The 21,661-nt window shown below is 53.6% G+C and overlaps 1 long non-coding RNA gene across 1 annotated transcript in view; it reads right to left on the bottom strand.

Moving 5' to 3' along the window:
* LOC126509316 (uncharacterized) overlaps window positions 1-21,661 on the bottom strand; it is a 30,253-nt gene that overhangs the window by 4,167 nt on the left and 4,425 nt on the right. The window contains exon 2 of the long non-coding RNA XR_007594129.1: window positions 16,656-16,912. This is a non-coding gene — a long non-coding RNA (uncharacterized lncRNA). The remainder of the gene's footprint in view (window positions 1-16,655; window positions 16,913-21,661) is intronic.

Raw genomic sequence — 21,661 nt, 5'->3', positions numbered from 1 at the left:
AGAGCTGGAGGCTAGTCTGGGCTCCATAGTGAGTTCTGAGCCAGCCCCGGTTAATGTTTTCCTTTCTCTAAAACACAGATGTCAGTGGGCCAGGCTGGCGAGTAGGAAACAGAGCTGTGAACACTGCTGCTATGATGCCCAGACCAGGCACACTTCACCCGGCCCTTACAGCAGCCATGGGTGTGTCGCCGTTCTTCTAGTCAGCAGACAGGAGAGCTGAGGTTCTGAGGCAAGGGACACAGCTGGTGCAGACACAGGTTCGTGTGATGTCAGGGTAGGTGTGCAGAGCACAGTGCCACACCACGGAGGGCCGATGATGAATGGCTCCTAGGGCAGCGTGGTTCCAGAGGAGGAAGGACCAACCTGGGAATCGCGCCAAGCATACACCAGGTGCACCCATCCTTGTCCCCTGCCCCCAGACCTCCGTGCAAACTTGGGTATCGCTCTTCATTCCAGCTGGATAAGTAACCCTGAGACTGTTCCCAGAGTACTCAGGGGAGGCCCAAGTGGAGGGGAGCCTGGGCTGAGAGCTCACCGAACAGATAATCAGCTGATGTGGATGGGGAATATTCTGGGCCACGAAACAGCACACGCACAAGCCCAGCTGTCTGGAAAGGACCTAAGTTCAGCTGGAAATGGAGAGAGAAGGCTGTCAGGGTGAGCGGGAATCAAGGGTGATGAGGGCAGACTTGTTAGGGCTCCCTGCAGACCTAGGAAAGACTAGGTCTGAGCTCCAGACGTGAGAGGGAGAAGGAAAGGGGGGTGGGAGGATGCCATGTCTGGAGAAGTGGAAGATGTGGTAGATAGAGAACCCTTGGCTCAAGACTATGGGAGGTGAGTGGAGAGGAAGCAGGAGGGAGGGGTACTGCAGTGCCAGGGTGGGCGGTGCCGAGGTGGGCGGTGCCAGGGTGGGCGGCGCCGAGGTGGACTGTGCCAAGGTGGGTGGTGTTAGGGTGGGCGGTGCCAGGATGGGCGGTGCCAAGGTGGGCAGTGCCAGGGTGAGCGGTGGCCACCACACACATCGGGAAGGCCTCTGCACGTGAGCAGCTTCCTAGAGCCCCGGGGCCCACTCTAGCCTCACAGTCCCACCAGGCCTCCTTCATCTCACCTGCTGCCTATGCTCTGAACAGGCCCCCGCTCTGGTGGTGCCAAACTCCCCTGCCTGCAGCTCTGGTCTCAAAAACCCCATTTCCCTGGTCCAGACAGGGGCCATTGATTCTGACTCCCACTCCTGGGACTTGCTCTCCCCTGTTCCAAGACAGTGGACATAGCACAACTTGGTGGGAGGAGGGGGGAGGGGAGCAGACTGCAGAGGGGCAGGGAGAGTCTGCCGCATGTTCCTGCTCTCTGGGGAAGGACTGTGCAACCCACCCTTCAGTGTCCATGTAGGCAGCAGTTTCGCTTGCCCCTTTGCCCATGCAGCCACAGCCAGGGCTGTGGATGTGCAGGGGCCTCGAGGCAGAGACCTCTGGACTGGAAGGCTTGGGTCTCCCCATCAAGAGCACTCACTGTCCCCTGTGGAACCTGTCAGAACTTCATGCAACAGAAACTTACAGCATGCCTGTCTTACAGACAAAGAAACGGGGCCCAGAGAAAGTGGTACCCATGCAGGGAACTGGCTATCTTCAGATCTGCCTACCACAAGAAGTAGTTTAGTGGCCAGGCTGTGGTGGTACACACTTTAATCCCAGCACTCAGGAGGCAGAGGCAGGAGGATCTGTGAGTTTGAGGCCAGCCTGGTCTATAGAGAGAGTTCCGAGACAGCGACGGCCGCACCGAAAAACCCTGTCTGGAAATAACCTCCGTAAGTGGCTTAGTGAAGGGCATCTTTCTGGAGGGGCAGCTTTATCATCCTATGTGGGGGAGCCGGACACACGTCCTTGGATGGAGACTGGGTGTGGTCGTGCAGCCAGGCAGCAAGACAGAGTGTCCTCGGTGTCAGCAGAGGAGATGCTAGGAGCTCAGGAAAGGCTAGAGCAGCCAATGAGCCAAGGCAGTCCCAAAGTGGTCTCACTAAGGGACATTGAGGACACCATGTTTGAGAGGCTTGCCACAGCAGTAGGTGTTTGAGGTGGACCTCCCAGGTCCTTGCTGCCTTACTCCTTCAGACAGAGCCTCCTGAACTTGGTTTCTTGAAGGTTTCCCCTTGGAGCCCCTCCCCTTCCTTCCCTCTCTTCTGTTCTTTTCACAGTGACTCCTTATGTAGCCCAGGCTAGCCTTGAACAAGCACCCTCTGCCTCAGCTCCCTGAGTGTGTGTAACACAGGTGCTACAGACAATAATGCTTATGAGAGTCACTGTACTCTCTTAAAATTTTAAAGGTGCTTAGGTAGGAGGGTCACAAGTTCAAGGTCAGCCTGAGCTATACAAGAGAGTTCTGAGCCAACCTGGGCTATATTGTGAGATTCCCCTGTCTCAACCAAAAAGGAAAAGACTCCTGTTGTTTACTTTTGGGTCTTTTATCTTGAGAGGTGATCTCGAGTGGGCCCTGAGCATGTTGTACTGGGAGAACAGGTATGTGTCACCCACAGGCCTCCCTGACTGCCAGCTCTTTTTGGCACAAGTGTTGGGTCCCAAATAGCTGAAGGCCAGGTGCTGCCATCAGGTCTAGGCAAGCAACCCAGGCATCCAAGTTGGACTTGGACCCCCAGCCCTGGAGGGCAAGGAGAGAGAAAGGAGGAATTGCCACCCCACCTCCCCCGACTCCCAGGGGAGTGTGTGGTACCCAAGCACAGGGCTCCCTTCTCAGAGAAGGCTATGAGAGGTGAGCCCTGCCCTGAGTCTGTTGACCAACCGCTCCTCACGCTCCCTGTGAGAGACATCCCCGGTGCCTCAGTTGGTCTCTCGAGCCTTCCTGAGTTTCCACTCCATCTGATGGTGGCTAGCTCCCTGACCAAGGGGTACCATGCTACCTCCTCACAGGGTTCTTCCTCGGACCCTTCTCAGAAAGCCCACTCAGGTCTTGGGAATGACTCACCCTCCCCAGCTCTTATGGCTGCTCAGTCCTTACCGATCCTGACCCAGACAAAAAGTGAGGTCTCTGGGATGCCTGAGGCTGAGAACCGCAAAGGTCAGAAACTGACAGGGAAGAAAGGGGAGAAGGAGGGACATACACAAAGACGGGTTCGCGGGAGCATGATGCCCGGAAGCAGCGAGAAATGGGGGTTAGAGAAGAGGAGTTTGTGGTACACCCCCCAAATGGGGTGGGGTGGGTATGGTACCCCAAATGGGGTGGGGGTGGGCATGGTAACTGGTCAGAGAGACCTGTGGAAAGAGGACAGAGTGTGAGAAAGGAGAAAGATAGGCAGAGATGGGGGCAGGGGAGGGCAGGCCCAGACCTGGAGGAAAGCCAGAGAAATTGAGGGGTAGGGAAGGGGACTGCCCCCTCCCCAACCGACAAGGGCTAGCAGGGGGATTAGGAGGGGGGAACTTGCGAAAATAAATATTTATAAATGCAGTTTCTAAATTCTTTTTGCATTTTCCTGGTAAATTATTCATCTGTGTGTCTCTCGCTCCCCTATCTGCTAGAGGAGCTGGGGGGGTCTTTCCTGCGCGCCTCCTTTCCACCTGCCTCCGTATGCTCCTCCCCACGCCTCTCATCCTCTTCCTCACTTTCTCCATCCTCCCCTCCAGCTCCTCCTCCCCTTTCCAGCCTCCAGCTTCCGGTCTCCTCCGCAGGTCGGCAGATGAGGAGGGGCCGCCACCCCGAGGTGACCAGCTGCCACGCTCTGGATTTCTTCCCTGCCTTAAAGAAGAATAATCATAAGTCAGCGAGAAGAGGATTTAAAAAAACACAGCTGTCGTCGCGGCAGTCTGGCACCCCCAACCGGGACCGCGGGAATCTTCCTCTGGAGGCCAAGATGCTGGGGCCGGCGAGGCGAAGGCTGAGTGGCCGAGAGGAGTGAACTGGGGCCTGAGGCTCACAGTCAGCTCCCCAGGCCAGAACAGCCTCCCAGTTCACAAGCCTCAGTTTCTCCCTCGCTGGGGCTCGGAGCTAACTCCTTGCTGTGTGTGTCAGCAGGAGAAAGCTGAGGCACTTCCCTGGCCTCTCTGACAAGTATTTTGTTGAGCACAAAAAAGAAACAGATCAGCCCCCCCCCTTTTTGGTGCTGGGGGGCTCAAACCGAAGACACCTAAATCCTCAACTTTCATTTGGGTTTGACAAGGTTTTACTGTGTGGCACAGGCTGGCCAGGACCTCACGATCCTCCTGCCTCAGCTTCCCGAGTGCTGGAATCATAAGTGTGCTTTCATCATGCCCCAGATGACACAGTCTCGTCACAATGTGTGTCCCAGGCTGGCTCTGGAAATCCCAACACTCAGGAATCTGAGGCAGGAGGATTGAGAGTTCGAGTCTAGCCTGGGCTGTAGCTAGAGTAAAGCCCTGTCTCAAGAAAGGGAAAGAGGGAGGAGGGAGAGAGGGAAAAAGCAAGCCAGCAAGCATTCTGGACTGGGGGTGTGGCTTAGCCAGCAAGCATTCAGGACTGGGGGTGTGGCTTAGCCAGCAAGCATTCAGGACTGGGGGTGTGGCTTAGCCAGCAAGCATTCAGGACTGGGGGTGTGGCTTAGCCAGCAAGCATTCAGGACTGGGGGTGTGGCTTCGCTGGCAGAGGGCTTTCCAGGCAGCAAGAAGCCCTGGGTTTGATCCCCAGGTGGCATAAAAACCAGGTGGTGGCACACACCTGTAATCCCAGGACTGGGGAGCTAGAGGCAGAAGGATCAGAAGTTCAAGGTCATCCTCGGCAACACAGGGAGTTTGCTGCCAGCCTGTGTTCCTTTCTGAATATGCTCCCACCAGGGACATAGACCAGGACCACTATAGCACATTCTGCCCACCTTCAGTCTGTGGCCTCAAACCCTTCCACTCATGGAGGGCAACTGTCGCTCCCTCTGCACAGGGCTGTGTGCTCTCCATGGGGTCCTCTGCCCACACAGGACCCAAAGCCGTTGGTTCCTCCCCACTCAGCCCTCGAAGGAGGCCCTCACCCTCCAGAGCCTCTTCTGGCAAGCAGGAGGAATCATATAGGCGTAGCACAATGCTCCCTATCTCTAGGAGCAGTCTGGCCCTGGCATCTGAATCGCTTTGGGTCCCTGTCACAGAAGTGGAGGGGGCTCCTCTAGTCTCACCCCAGGTCTTAGGCTTGGACTTTGCTTTTTGGCCTTAGCCCCACTCATCCTTTTCCCCTCCGGCTGGGACAGTCTCGGGGTTCCTTTTCCTCTCCAGCTGGGATGTCTCGGGGTTCCTTTTACTCTCCTGCTAAGACAGTCTCAGGGTTCCTTTTCCCCTCCCACTGGGACAGTCTCGGAGCTCCTTTTCCTGGCTGGTTGGGACAGTCTCGGAGTTCTTTTGCGTCCACCACCTCAGGAGAGCCACACAGCTGCAGGAGCAAGCTTGGGGCATCTCACCTGCCTGTGTCCTCCCGACACACCTACCTTGCCCTGGAGACTGCTGTATGTTGAGGTTCACAGGTGATAACACCTGTCCTGGCCCTCTCTTGAAGAAGTTGTGAAGTCATGATCATGGGCTCTTGCCTTCTTCCCTTTTGTTTTGGGTTTTGTATGTACTATTTGACATGTGTTCCTGTGTGTGCATATATGTGGGGTGTATTGGTCCCAGGGTTCTCTAGAGCAGTGGCTCTCAACCTTCCTAATGTTGTGACCCTTAAATACAGTTCCTCATGCTGAGGTGACCCTCCAACCATAAAACTGTTTTCATTGCTACTTCATAACTGTACTTTTGCTACTGTTATGAATTGTAATGCAAACAGTTTTGGAGACAGATGTTTGTCAAAGGGGTCTCGACCTACAGGTTGAGAACCACTGCTCTAGAGGAATAGACCTTATAACTCACACATTTGTGTCCTTTGAATATTGATATCTAGATAGATAGAAGACAGATGATAGATAGACAGACAGATAGATAGATAGATAGATAGATAGGTAGATGATAGATAGACAGATGATAGATAGATAGATAGATAGATAGATAGATAGATTACAGATAGATGATAGATAGATAGGTAGATGATAGATAGATAGATAGATAAATAGACAGATGATAGATAGATAGATAGATAGATAGATAGATAGATAGATAGATAGATACGGAATTTATTAGAACGGCTTACAGGCTGTTGTCCAGCTAGTCCAACAATGGCTGTCTACCAACGGAAGGTCCAATAATCCAGCTATATGTCTCAGCTGGTCTTCTGTGTACTCTGAAATCTCAGAGAAGTAGGCTCTGATGCCAGTGAAGGGATGGACTTGCCAGTGAGAGCAAGCAGGCAAAGAGAGCTTCTGCTTCGTGTCCTTCCTATAGGCTGCCAGCAGCAGGCGTGGCCCGGATGAAAAGTGGATCTTCCCACTTTAAAAGATCCAGGTTAAAAGTGCATTTTCCCAGTTCAAATGGTTTCATTAAGGGGGGGGGGATCTCACAGATGTACCCAACCATGCGGGTTTAGGTTAATTCCAGATATAGTCAAGCTGACAACCAAGACTCGCCGTCACACGGAAGTCCTGTGTGTGTATCTGCCCACATGTGAAGGCAGGAAGCCAGCACTGGGTGTCCTTCCAAATCACTCCCTACCTTATTTTTTGAGGCAGCGTCTCTCATTGACTGTGGTGCTCAATGGTGGCCTAGGCTGACTGGCCAGCAAGCCCCAGTGTCCTTCTGTCTCCAACTGCTCGGTGCTGTGTGCCACTAAAGTTTCCTGGTTTGCACAGGCTTCTGGGGACCCAGACTCCATCCCATGTTTGCAGGCCAGCCCTTGAGAGACTGAGCCAGGGCTCCAGTCTCCCTAATTCCCACCTCTTCCTGCTCTTGATCACTCCAGGCTTGCTCTGGTTTTTTAGACAGGATTTAATGTAACCAAAAGTAGCCTCAGACTCACTACACAGCTAAGGATGACCTTGAACTTCTGATCCTCCTGCCTCCACCACCAAGTGCTGGGTTTATAGGGTTGCACCACCAAGTCTGGGTTTTGGGGGTGCTGGGGATCAACCCCAGGGCTGTGTGCATGCTAGGCAAGCACTCTACCAACTTAGTCACACTTCCCACTCTCTAAGGGTTTCTTTGGATACCAATGGTGACTAGAACATGCCAGGGGCCAGGTCTAACGCTCCTTGAGGGCGTGTCTCCAAAGCGGCAAAGCAGGTCTGCAAGTTCCCCTGAGCCTGGCTCCACACAGCTTCTTCCTCACACCTCTGTCAGACTGATTCTCATCTGTCTACCTCCCTGAGCCAGTTCCTCCAGGAAGCCCATGAGGTCGGAGGGGTGGAGACCCAGGCTGAGACTGTCGGTGGGCCTGGGTCTGCCCCGGAGCTCCTCCTCCGCCCTCCTGAGGAAGTCAGGGTGGACAAGGGAAGGTGAGCAGGCCACTGTGTCCTCTGCCACAAACTGAGAAGAGTAAAACCTGGTGACAGAGATGGAAAATTCTAAATCTTTACAGCCGGGAAATCATGGGGGGCTGCAGCAGTGACCTCCCCCAGCCCTCCACCAGGGTAAAGGGTAGGGGCTGCGCTTCTGCTGCAGCAGAGGGAGAAGCCCCTGGAAGGGATACTTGCTTGCCCCACCCCCAGCAGGAAATGGGCTCATCCCATCCTCCATTACTTTGTGGGACTTGGAGTTCAAATCTACGAAAGGATTCTGGAAGTCTTTGCCAGAAAAGTCTCTGGGAAAACAGGACGTTTGTGTGCTTGTGTGCATGTATGTGTGAGAGTGTGTATGTGCACGTGTGTGTCACACGTGTGTGTACCGGTGTGCATGTCTCTGTGTGTATATTTGCATGTGTGTGCATGTTTCTGTGTAGATGTATGTGTATGCATATGTGTATGTTTGTGTATATATACATGTCTATATGTGTGTGCATGTTTCTGTGTGTATATGCATGAGCTTGTGTGTGTTGCACGTGTTTGCACCTGTGTGCATGTCTCTGTGTGTATATTTGCATGTGTGTGCATGTTTCTGTGTAGATGTATGTGTATGCATATGTGTATGTTTGTGTATCTATACATGTCTATATGTGTGTGCATGTTTCTGTGTGCATATGCATGAGCGTGTGTGTGTGCTTGTTTATATATCCATGCATGTCTGTGTGTGTTGTGTGAGTATGGGTGTATGCATTTGTACTTGTGTGTTGTGCATGTCTGTTTCTCTGTAAGTCTGACTCTGTATTTGTGCTTATGTCTTTGTGTTTGTGTGTCTATGTCTGTGTGTATCTGTATTTGTCTGTGTCTTTGTGTACTTTCTTTTTCTTTTTCTTTTTCTTTTTCTTTTTTCTGGTCTTTCGAGGCAGGGTTTCTTTGTGTGGCTCCGGCTGTCCTGGAACTTGCTCTATAACCAGGCTGGCCTGGACCTCACAGAGCTCCGCTGGCCTCTTCCTCCTGAGTGCTGGGATTGAAGGTGTGCACCACCGCCGCCCGGCTTGTGTACTTTCTTGCCTGTTGTTTTCAGTGTCAGTGTCGGACTGATGACTTCACAGTCAGTGTGTGGTTTCCTCAGAATCAATTAGTACAGTGACTCCCTCAGCATAGGAAAAAAGAAAGACAGAAGATTTGGGTCACTGAGTTAAGACTGTGGAAGGGTAGTCCTTAAAGACCACGTCGGGGGGAGAGAACTCAAGGGCACTGACTCAACCTGAGCAGCTGTAGAGCTTCTGGTAAGTGCTGTGGGTTTCAGAACAACTACAAAAAGAAAGCTCTGGAAAGAGTGCCTTGAGCTGATGTAAGAAGGCCCAGGCCTGAGGAAGCTGGATCTCAAAGGTCACATAGACATGGGAAGCATCTGGTCCTCTCAACCTCAACTTGGCTCCTGTGCCCCAGGACTAGAGTAACAGGATCCCTGCCTTCAGTCCTAGAGGGGGCTCCCAGCCTGTTTCTACTCTTCCCTGAGTGGAGAGATCACTTGCTTAAGGAACTCTGGTCTCATCCACCTAAAACACTTAGAGGTTTCGGTTCTAGTACCTGAGAGGCAGCGCCTTCGGGGCTCCAGTGCCCAGGCCCTGGAGGCTGCGCTGTCAGAGCACCAGTGCCCGAGGCCTGGGGAGCTCCATCAGGACACAGCTCTGTTGTACATCACAGGGTGTTACGGACTTTCACAGTTGCCCCAGGAAGAAGGACCCATCATTGTCTCCATCACCTACAAGGAAACTAAGGCACAGTGAGGGAAGGTCCCTTACCTGAGAATTCTACCCACAGTCTACTTCAGGTAAAGTGAGCCAAGAAGCCTCCAAACAGTCCATCTACAGGACTCTTGCAACATGGAAACTGTCCCCAGCCCCTGGTGGCCTTCGTCTAGTTTTTTGAGATGATCTCTCCATGTAGCACTGATTGGACCAGAACTCACTGTGTAGACCAGGCTAGCACCAAACTTGCAACAACGATCTGCCCCACACCAGAGTGCTTGGATTACAGGCATGCACCACCACACCCAGCTTCAGAATTTGTCCTCTGATTCCTGAAGCTTTCTTGAGCAGAATTGGGTTTACAGCATTTGCCATGCACCAGGCTTTCTTTTTATAAATGGATACCATCCCAGCACGATTGTATGCTCATTTGTTCTTGCAGTGGAGGGCACCATGTCACTTCCGTCTTTGGTTCCTGTGAGTGATGTGGCTGGGGTAACGAGTGTGCGAGTGTCCTTGGAGCCCCTGTTTTGGTTTTTGGAGGCAGACATCCAGAAGTGGATCAAGCATACAGTAGTTCTTTTCTTTTATTTCTTTTGGGGGGACCAGTATCCTGTTTCCATAGTAACTGCACCACCGGGTCAGTGCTTCATCTTGTTTCCATAGCGACTGAACCATTGATTCAAAGCACCCTCTTCACATCCTCGCCAACACTTGTTATTCTCTTTCTCCTGACTGTGGCCATCCTGACATGTGGGAACTGATTAAAATTTAGTGTGTGTGTTTGTGTGTGTGTTGGATATATGCACACCTGCTACTATATGCATGTGGAGGTCAGAGGACAACTTTGTGAAGTTATTTCTGCCCTTTCACCTTTTCGTGGGTTCCAGGGATCAAATGTTTTCATCTGCTGAGCCATCTTGCTGACCTCTTGGCTTGTTTTTGTCTGTTTTGAGACAGGTCTCATGTGGTCCAGGCTAGTCATGAACTCTTTCTATATAGCTTAGGCTGGCCTTGAATTTGAGAGCAAGGCCACATCTACATCCACTCCTGATGGCTCTTGGTGAAACTGTGTGTTGAGCCACCAGGCCTGCAGGAAAAATGGACTAGCCCCAGACGTGGGACTTGTGGGCACTAACGCTGGATAGGATTTGTGATTCGGTGAATCTAAGATGAAGGATGGTATCCTCAGAGCCCACAGGCATGCCAAGAGTCCTCCACAAGCCTGGGCGGGGCTCCGGGTACGGGTCACCCAGGGGATGCTCCTGATAGCTGCGGCTGTGGCGAAGGAGGTAGAAAGGTGCCTGCGTGACTGGGAGAGGCGTCCAGCACAGAATTCCCCAGGCAGGTAGCTGGCTACACCCAGTCCCTTAATACACAGTTTCCTCTTTGAGAGCCGTGTGTCTCCTTGTGTGCCTGGCTCAGCTGTCATCCCCTGGCTCCATAGAGCAGGCTTTCCCTCAGCGAGTCTGAATCAGAGGAGGCAGGACCCTCGTGGGACATGTCATGTCCACATGGATACCGCTTGACCCACGTGTGTGTACTAAAACACAGGCCACACAGCACAAGGGCGCCAGGGCCATATGCTAACCAAGCTCTCCTCATCCACAGAAGCACACAGAACATGTTCATAACCTGTCAGGATGGCCACAGCCGAGAGATAGAGAATAAAAGACAGAACCATGGCGCACACATACCACAAACACACACACTCACATCCTGCATATTCACACACCACCCTGACACAAGGGTGCACATGGACGTGCTCACAACCCCTTCATCCAGCTGCACATAGGCACACAGAAGCACACTCACAACACGTCATCACACGTACACCACACACATGCACACTCTGGGCATGCTCACACATGCATGTATACGTGTGAGGTCAAAGACATGATACACAGAATCACTACTCCCCACCCACTTGCTTCAGTGAAGAGCTCCCTCTGGGTGGGCCTCAGTTTCCTCATCTGCACAATGGGTGGGATCCAGGCCCACCTAACAGGTTAGCATGGACTAGCTGATGCTATCCCCACACAACCAGAGCACTGGAAGCCAGGGAGGAGGTGCATCTTCATTGCTGAGAGGCATCTGCTCACCCATGGTCCTGCAACCTCCACCCTGGCTTCCCCTGAGGAACCAGACTTCTACCTCCCAGTGTGGTTCTGGTCTCCACTGGGCCCCAAACCCAGCAAACAATTTTGCATATATTTAAATCTCCTCTGTGGGCTCCCAGGCTCCAACCCCCCCCCCCAAAGGAGAGAACGAAATGACAAAGGCGTCATTTGTCTCCGTCGAGCACCCCATCTATCAGGGTCGCCGAGCCCGTCGCCTCGAATGAGGCGCGCACCCGGGAAGGCCGCTTTAATGGGCTCCGCGTGTGACTGCAGCCGGGCGGTGCAGGGCCGGCATTTGCATACATATTAAAGGGAGCAGTAAAAAATGCAGACATGCAAACCATTTGGACGGCTCCTCGCACACAGCCTGCCAGGAAATCAATCTCTGGGTTTCTTAAAGGAAACCTGCTCCAGGGAAGGTGGGAGTGCCGCGCAGCCCACGGTCCTGGTCCCTGGAGGGGAGACTGGAGGGAATGCCAGTCAGAGAGGTCTGTGCTGTGTCCACCCAGCCTTCCCAATCACAGGGAATCAGGAGCAGTGAAGGGAACCCTGTGTGTCCTGCTCTATGCCCTCTCATGGGAGGCTCTGCCTCTGAACCCTGTCATTGAGGGATGGGAGTGCTCCCCCATCTTTGTGTCTGGGGTGGGGGTGGTGTGCTGGGCCACAAACCCAAGACTACCCAGGCACTGGGGTCTCTGGAGGCTCTCCTCTTCTCCAGCTGTGTGACCTTAGGAGAGTCATTAACCTTTCTGTTTTCTAAACCCCCCACTCCCCCACCCCCCACCCCCGCCTTGCCCTGGCTATCCTGGAACTTGCTCTGTAGATCAGACTGCCCTCAAATTCAGAGATCTGCCTGCCTCTGCCTCCCGAGTGCTGGGATTAAAGGCCTCTCCCTCTCTGTGAGTTCAACGCCAGCCTGATCTACAGAGTGAGTTCCAGGACAGCCAGGGCTGTTACACAGAGAAACCTTGTCTTGAGAAACAAACGAACAAACAAAACAACAACAACAAAAACACAAAGCCTACAATACCACTGTCCCCACTGTCCGGACGACCCTTTTGTTTTCTGAACAAGCATCCAGTGGGATATTTGATGACTGTAAATCAGGCTTGTCAAACACTGCCACTCAGCTGGGGGCTGGGGTTGTGAACCTTTAATCCCAGCACTAATGAGGCAGAGGCAGGCGGATGTCAGTAAGTTCTAGGCCAGCCAGGGCTATATAGTGAGACCCTGCCTGGAGAAACAAGCAAGTGCTGTGGCAGAGGAAATGTAAGGAGCAGCCTCCATGGTGTGTGTGTGTGTGTGTGTGTGTGTGTGTGTGTGTGTGTGTGTGTCTGTCTGTCTGCATAGTCAAGTCACTCTTCCCCGCCTCCTGTCCTACACAGTGCAGTGACAGGACTCTCGTGGGACCTTCCCCCTCCACACTAGAGGGCATGTGACCCAAAAGATGTGTCAAAAGATCGCATCATCTGCCCCAGCAGGGATGGCGCACCTGAGCGGAAGACTCAAGCAAGTCGTGACCTAGAATTTTCTGGCAAAGCCTGCCCCCAAACCTCTGAAGTCCACTCTGCAGATGAGGAAACTCAAGTGGGCTGGAGGTGCCGAAGCAACTGAGCTTCAAGGTGCTGGAGATGGAGTTGGGCTGATGGCGGGGGTGAGGGGGCGGCCCCTCCCCTGGTGTGTAGGAGGCAACTCTCCCACTAGAAATGCGGAGCAACTGGGAGGAGAAAGAAATGGGCTTGGAGCTCATTGGCCTGTGGGTGAATATTTGGTACCTCACTCTAGGGGAGGCAAGGCGCAGGGTGGCCAGCGTTTGCATCTGCAGGGCCACGCTGGGGGTGCTTGGCTTAGCGGGAGCCCCCCTGCACCTGAGAGCCTAGGGCTAAGGTGAGATTATCCTATTGGGGCTCTGAGCATGCTGGCAGGTGCCAGTAACCTTTACAGTCCTGTGTGGGTTGCAGCCTGGAGAAAATGGAACCAACAAGGTCCCGCCTACAGTTGTGGCCCCTAAGATATAGGACAGGCTGTGGCCACTGGGCTTGCTTCTCTGCCTTCCCGGGAGCCTCAGTTTCTCCACCTCCCTCAAGAGCCAGAAGTGGAGGCATTGAGAGGGTTGGTGGGGGCTGGGTGAGAGGGTCGAAGTTACTGGACCTTGGGGGTGATTGCTCAACCTGGGGGAGCCTAGCTGTAGGGCCTGGGGGCCCCCACTCTATTGCCTCCCCACCACTCCCTGTCCTTCCTCCCTCTGGCCCGCATAACAAACATTCCTCGCCAACCAACCCCAGCAGCAGCAGCAGCAGCCTGGGAAGGGGGAACTACCGCAGACAGCAGGCAGCCGCCAGAAATGCTTAACCCATTCGCTCCCAGACGCTGGGGCCCACGACCCCGTTGGGGAGGGAAGTCATGGAGTTCTTCTCAGGCTGTGGTGACCAGGTCAGGTGATTGACCTGGATCAACAAGTCATCAATCTGTCTATCAGAAACTCACTCAGAAGTTTCCAGAGCTCGCTCTGGGCCAGGCCAAGGCCCTAGGGTGTGGAATGGAGGCGCTAAGGGGGACCCACCGCACTTTCCCAGGTCCCTCAATCCAGTGGAGGTGGCTCCCACTAAGAACAGAGGGTCTCCTGGTCTCTGGGAGAGAGCTGAGGGCAGAATAAGGTTGATACTTCCTGTGGGGATCCCGCAGGTGGAGAGCACCCTCCCCACCCGGCACCTTAGGAAGTGAAGGCAGAGGACTGACCAGGGTACAACACACTCAGGGTTCTCCAGGAAAGAATAATTCGTGGCCTAGAAGAGTTTTAGCCCACAAAACCTTTGCCACAATGTGAGGACCTCAGTTGGATCCAGTCCCTAACACCCACATCAGAAACCCAGGCCTGGTAGCATTCAATTGCAATCCCGGTGCTGGAGGGGGGAGAGGGGCAGGAGGACCCCTGGGGTCCGCTGGCCTGCTGCTAGCCGATTAGTGATCTTCAGGTCCCAAGGAGAGATTTAGGTGGGAGACAGGGAGGGCCGGAGGACCAGGCTGGCCTCCGGCTTCCACGTGTGTGCATAAATACACACAAAACAACAACCTAGTGGAGGGGGATTCATGAGCAAATGGATCGATATACCTGAATTCCAGCACACCTGAACATACGGAAGTGCCACCAACAGGACATGCTACACATGGCATCCTGCATATACGGTCCTGTAGCCTGTGCAGCCCGCCCATCTCCAGACTGGCTGGTCCTCTGGGGGAGGTCGACACACCTGCATAAACCTGGAGCCCCTAGAATGCCGCAAGCAGACGGAATGTGGGCCTTAGGGAGTGCTGAGAGATGCTGGGACCCACAGCCTCCTGGCCTTTTGAAGGAAGCTGAGCTCAAGCAGCTGACCCAGGCCCCCACCATGGGGCAGGCTACTCAGGAAGGAAGTTAGGCCAGCCAGGCTCAGTGTTGGTAGCCACAGGCACCTGGAACCCCCTCCCCCGCCCCCCATCATTCCCCATCCCACTCCCATCCAGTTGCTGACTCCTCTACCTGTCCTGGGTCTCAGGCTTCCTTAGAGAAGCAGATTCAATGCCCAGAAAACCAGAAGCCACTTGGAAAGGATAGCTGACCCATGCAGTTTTCTGTGTGTGTGTGTGTGTGTGTGTGTGTGTGTGTGTGTGTGTGTCCTTCACTTCCTAAGGCATGAAGAGCGTGAGAGGAAAGATTGGTGGGAATCTCTAGATTGCAATGTGTTTACTACAGAGAGTCTCCCTCCCGTTTCTCTGAGACAGGATGACTTCAAACTCCCTCCATAACTGGATTCTCCTGCCTCCACCCACCCCGCCCCCCAGAATGGGGGTGACAGCTGTGTGCCACCACTGGTTTGTGCAACACTGGAGAAGCAAACTCAGGGCTCTGTCTATGCCTGCCGTTCTACCAGCTGAGCCACACTCCCAGCCTCGACGTTCCCTCCTGATGAAATAGGAGCACCACAGAGAGCTTTTCTGATGGCATAGCCCACTTCGTGCACGCCCATGCGGTCTCTGGGTTCCCCTGGCCAGCCCAAACTCCCCAGGACCGGTGGAGAACCAAAAGGCAAATTCCATCTGTGGCTCTGTGTATGTGGAAACTCAAGCCCAGAGAGACGAAGACACTTGCCCAGAGTCACACAGCTCCCAAATAGACCCAACACAAAGCAAGTGCCTTTGACCCTTCCCTCCAGGACCTTCTGTTTCCAAACATCCTTCCAGCCCAGGCCAGGCTTTAGGTCTGTAGCCAGTGCTGTCCCTTCCTAGTCTGTGTGTTGGGAGAGCAAAGCTAGACCAGCATGAAGTAGTCTGTGTGTGGAGCCTTCTGGGGAAAACGCCCAGGATGTTTCTCCAGTGGAGAAATGCGCTGTGCCCAGACCAGCCGGCTAGAGCTGGCAGACCCGTGCCTGCACACATCCCCAGCACAAGGCGGGCTCAATTCTTTCCCATGGGCTTCTTTAGACTGGCCATGGACTGAACCCCTCCAGTCAATAGGACTTCTGTGCAGATTCCTCAAACTCACCACATCAGTGTCCTGGGTGTCCTGGGGAAACTATCCTAAGTCTTCAGGGTGGGTCCAAACCCTGTCTCTGAATCTGAATCACAATGGGGGAAGGCGGGAAAGTCAGTATCACCCATTATATAGATGGGAAACTGAGGACCATGAATTCACCAGCCTGAGATACACAGCCAATGGTCAGTGAGGCTTAACCTAGGATACTGCAGTGGTGGGGACCCAGAGGTACCCACTGACCACTAGTCCTCCCAGCCTGGGGCCTGTGTGACTCTTGTTCACAGCAAGTGGACTCTGGCTTGACAGTAAGTGCCCCAACTCTTCATCCTAACCTCCCCACATGCTTTTGTCTGATTTTTTTTTTATGAGACAGGGTTTCTCTGTGCACCCCTAGCAGTCCTAGAACTCACTCTGTAGACCAGGCTGGCCTCAGACTCAGAGATCTGCCTGCCTCTGCCTGCCGAGTGCTGGGATTAAAGGCTTGTACCACCACTGCCCAGCTCAATCAATGAATACTTTATCTCATCTATATATTTATTTTTACCCCTGGCTTGGGTCCATCCTAAGCTCTTCTGTCCCAAGCTCTATTGTGACTATAGCTGTGCACATGCACACATGGGCACACACACACACACACGCTCACCTCATGCACTGTTTACAAATGAATTGTCTAAGCTGGGAATGTGGGTGGAACAAGCTGCCTAGGAGTGAGGGTTGCTGGTGTCATGGCACCCATGACCTGACAGAGTACGGCTGGAGAGCAGGGGCTGTGCAATGGTCACCGCCGTCATCCCCCTGAGCTCAGTGCAGCTCTTCCGTTTCCTTCCCATCCCAGGTTAACACCCCAGCCGCTTGTGTCCACTAAATGGTAAGAAACCAACAAACTGCACCAGGAAAGATACCTCTCTTTGTGCTGAAGTGATGGTTGCCATGGTCACCAACCTCCAAGATGGTCTCCAAATGATCCCTGCCTTCAGGCATTTACAGGCTGTATTGTCCCCTTCCACAGTGAAGAGGGCTGGTTGGGGCAGCCAGTGCGGTATGAGGAAATGAGTGTCCAAGGCACGGTCATAAAGGTCTTTCATGTTGCCCAGTCTGGTGGAAGCCAGCTGCCATCTTGGAAGGACATTCAAGCAGCCCCGGAGTTCATGGGACAAATCTGTAGGAAGCACACACCCCATGCTCAGTGAAGCCTTTCCCACATCCTCAGCCACAGTGACCTCAGGCTGGGGACAGCTGGGGGGGGGTGGGCTGAAGTTGAATGCCTGATCTCTGAAACTGAGATAAAAAGTCCTTGTTGTTTTAAGTGTGGGGCCGTTTGTTACACAACTGTCGGTGACTAACACAGAAACGGAGAGGACTATCTTCCACAGGCCTCCCAAATCCATTCCCAGGCATACTGACCCCATGACATGCTCTGGAAACTACTCTTAGTGAACGCAGGCAGACCATAGCCAGCTTCCTGGTCCAGATTCCCAGGGCTGTGGCTTGTTTGAGCAGACCCTTCTGGCCAGGGAAGCTGCTCCTCTAACCCTGCAGTTCTTGGAAGCTCTGGGCTTCTGCCATCAGAATCCTCTGGGACATAGGACCGAACTGTCACATGAGCTCCTGAGGTCTTGCCTCTGTGAACCCTTAGGGAGGAAGGTGTTTCCTGGTACCCCACCATGCTCCCTTGATGAGGCTCCTCGTCCCTGTGTGAGCTAGCTGCTTCCGAAACACTTGGGGACATTTCTCTGAGGGAATACAGCCATGGCCTTAAAACACGACCTGCTGGAAAATGGCATTGGATCTAGAAAAATTCATTTCGCACACAACTTTTTTCAGGCCGAATCCACCCCCTTCAGGGAGGCAAGGCAGCCTTCAGCAAACCACATTCTTTCGGGTCCCTGGGGCCTTGTGGGGGTGGGAACGGAGCTCTGTGTGTGCACTAGAAGGCAGAGATCTTTCTTTTCCTGTTACAGGCAGAATTCTCCCCTGGAGCGGCTCCGTCCCTCCTCACACAGCATCCTGGGGTTCTCCAGCCCCCCAGCCTTCACTTGCAGACCTTAAAGGTTGGCCACAGCCCCCCATGGGCTTGTGGCAGCAGCAGATGAGAGGTGAGGAGACTACAAATATTGAACCCTTACTGCTCAACAAGACACAACCAGCCCAGCTTTTGTCATCCCCCCCAACGCCCCTCCCAGAGTCTCCCACCCAGTCCTATGACCCATGCAGGCCAGTTGCTGATGAATCTGGGCAGGAGCCCTGGCTGATCTAAGGCATATAAAAAGGTTAGGGGAAACTGGGCTGAACCCTGAAAAGGCTGGCTCGAGGTGTCCCTCATCCTGATGCATCAAGCCCCCCCCCAGTTCTGTGTCCTGGCTTAGCCTCTCACAGGGGTACCCGGCTGAAATTCCCGAGAGCCCACCCCATGCCTCTGCTTTTCCTCTGCCTCCTGCACTCATTGTGGAAAGCCACAGAAGGATCATGGGTAAGGCAGGGAGAGAAAGGGAGAGGCTCAAACTAGAGGTACAGTAACACTGCTGCCCTACCTGGGCATGGGAACTCTCAGCATCTGGGAGGTGGAGGCAGGAGGATCAGGAGCTCAGTGACAAGCTGCAAGGTGAGGCTCAGCTGCACTGTGAGCCAGAGGCTGGGCTATGAAGACCCTGTCCAAAGCAGGAGGAGGAGGGGGAGAGGAGAGAAGAGGAAGAGGAAGAAGAGGAGCAGGAGGAGGGAGAGGAGGAGGAAGGGGGAGGAAGAGATAGCGATGCCAGCCCTTTTACAGGGCACCTGAAACCCAGGAACGAGATAAAGGGATTCAGAGAGGGAAGTCATGTATCAGGGTCCACACAGCAGCAAGCAGCATTCAGAAAGACCCTGCAGGGTCTCCCTGCACCCTGCCAAGGGAAGATGTCCAAGTTGGGTAGCAGGGACAAGCCACAGGGTCTGTCAAGGAGCTGTGCCTCCCTCCAGTCAGCGGCTTAGTACCTGCTCCAGGGCTATTGGGATCTCCGGTGGCTTTCTGGAAAGAGCTCAGTGCCGGTCACATCCTCTCAGAGTTCCCTGAGGGCTGGACCACATGGACGTATAATGTGCTTTGGTTTTTCTTGCATTGGTAGCAACGGTGTGTGCCTTCCCTAGGGGGAGCTAAGTTGGGGATGCCAAACACCGCCACTCAGCCCCTGACTCACCCCAAATGAGGGTGTTCCTAAGCAGCAAGCCAGCTTGCTTGGGGCTGCTGGGGGCAGACCACAGCTGGACAGAATCTCAGCAATGGAGAGAGGGACCAGCCAAGAATCTGTGCTCACATGTGCGCGGGAGGCACTGCCACCGAAGTCTCTCAGACCAGCTGGGTCGGCAGTGCCAGATACAGGGTGCAGGGCGGGGTGGGAGTCAGTGTTTCCCCACCCCTACCTCACCCCACCAACCATGGAAGTAGCCAAGACGTTGGAGAGGACATGGCTGAGAGCCGCAGCTCACTGGGAGGTACAGCAAGGGACAGATTTGCACATAGGCCCTGGGTCTGGACCAGACCTTGCCTGTATTCTCCACCCTGGCAATCCTTTGGGAGGGTGTGGGGACCCCATCTGCAGCTTGGCATGAGAGGCCAGCAGGCCCGGCCTAGGCACACAAGGCACAAGATAGGAACCAGACAGCCAGGGAGCGTTACATGGTTACAGAGAAGAACTCTGCCCTCCTCAACCTCATCTCACAACATATGGAGTTCCAAGCCTTGGATGCACAGCCAGAAGAGTTCAGAGGTCATAAGTGGGCTCAGAAGTATATTGGACATGGGGTATCTGCCACTGATTGACAACTGTCTTCTCTCCCAGTTCTCAACCTGTATCTCCTCTACCTATGACAGAGTTCTCCAGACCTCACCATCCTGAGGATATGACTTCTCCATTCAAAACAGGAAGTCACCTCTGAGCACCCTAGAAGCCACAGGGAGAAGGGCACAGCAGCTTCTTAAGAACGATTCTCAGGGGCAGGCAAGGTGGATCAGTGGGTAGAGGACCTTGCTGCCAAGCCTGACGACCTGAGTCCAATTCGTGGAACCCACACGGTGGAAGGAGAGAACTGACCCTAGTAAGTTGTCCTCTGACCTCTGCATGCTCGCTGTGACACAGGCACATAAAATACAGGCAAATAAATAAGCAAATGTAATGTAAAAAGATAACTGGCTGGCGAGAGATTCAATGAAGCGGTTGCCATGCAAGTCTAAAGAACTGAGTGGAATCCCTTGGATCCACGTTTAAAAAAATTCAAGTTCAGCAGAATACAATCTATGATCTCAGTTCTGGGAAGACTGAGGCAGGAGGATACCTGGTTGGCTGGTCAGCTAATCTGGCTAGTTGGTAACTCCAGGTTCAGTGAGAGACCCTGTCTCAAAAAATAGGGTAAAGGATGGGCAGAGTGGAGCACACCTTTAATCCTAGCTTTAATCCTTTAGTCCATCTGCTGTAACACAAGACCTGGGAAATGCTGGTGTGCCAGACTGGACTTTTTTTTTTTTTTTTAAGAAGGTCTCACTATGTAGCCCTGGATGTCCTGGAACTTGCTATGTAGTCCAGGTTGGCCTTGAACTCGAAGGTTTGCCTGTCTCTGCCTCCTGAGTGCTAGGGTTACAGGCATGCACCACCATGTCCTGTCCAGATCCATTTTTTACTTTTTGTGTGTATGTGTGGGGTCACATGAGTTCATGTGTCCCACGTGCACGCAGGTGCTTGTGGAAGCCAGAGGGTGTCAGATCCTCCCTAATTCACAGCTGCCAGCTGTGGGTGCTGGGAACCGAACCCAAATCCTTCAGAGCAGTGCAGTCTCTAGGTCACTGAGCCCTGCTCCAGCTAGGGGGCTGCTTACGAGCAAGGTCTACAAGCAACTCCAGTGTGTGCAATATTCTGCCCCACTCCCAACCCCACTGCCTTCACAGGTCTGCTCCTCTTCTAGGGCAGAGGCATGCCTAGTTTGCACCCAAAACCTTGCCTAGCACCCACTGCTGGAATTCAAACCCCAGTGTTGCCTTCCCTGCCAAGCTCAAGGCTCTGGTCTGATCCGGAACAGGCCCTGAGGCTCAGCGGCACCTCACACCAGGGACCTTTAGTGAGAGTCCTCCCAGCCTAGAACACGGATCCTCCGTCACCACACTCCCCAGAGACACTGAGACCAAACTAGGCAGGTATGGGCTTTGGCCTCTGGGATAGTTAACATGAATTGTCAACTTGGAAGATTCCAGAGTCACCCAGGAGATAGGCCTCTAAGCTTGCTGGTGGGGGTGTGGTATGAAGACCCACCCACTGTGGGTAGCACCATTCCTTGGTTGGGGTCTCAGACTGTAGAGTGGAGAAAGGGAACTGAGGCACACTGTGCGTCCATGGCCCTCTGCTTCCTTCCTGACTGCGGATTTGATGTGGCTGGCTGCTGTGTCAGTCTGTCCCCTGCATGGTGTAGTGGTGGGCAAAGAGAACACTCCTTCCTTAAGTGGCTTTTGTCAGTGTATTCTATCACAGCAACTGAAAAATAACTGAGACAGAACCTTCACCTGCCCACAGTGCGGGCCACCCTGTCTGTCCTTTTCGGGGCCAGGGACACCTCTGGGTATAAAGCAAGTATCCAGACTCTGGGTAGGTTTTAGAAAGGTTTTTGAAAAAAGAATCTGAGTCAGGCTTAATGGCACATGCCTGTTATCTAACACTGGGGATGACAGCAGCAGGGGCTGATGGCTTCAAGACCAGGCTGGGCTACACGGTGAAACCTGTCTCAAAACACACACCACCACCACCTCCACCACCACCTCCACCACCACCACCACCACCATCACCACGACCACCATCATCACCACCACCACCATCACCACGACCACCATCATCACCACCACCACCATCATCACCACCACCACCACCTCCACCACCACCACCATCACCAC

The sequence above is a fragment of the Alexandromys fortis genome, unplaced genomic scaffold, assembly GCF_014885135.2.
Source record: "Alexandromys fortis isolate MF-2015 unplaced genomic scaffold, M_Fortis_MF-2015_v1.1 scaffold_72, whole genome shotgun sequence".
In the NCBI taxonomy this organism is placed as follows: domain Eukaryota; kingdom Metazoa; phylum Chordata; class Mammalia; order Rodentia; family Cricetidae; genus Alexandromys; species Alexandromys fortis.
This window is presented reverse-complemented; position numbering and strand designations above follow the sequence as displayed.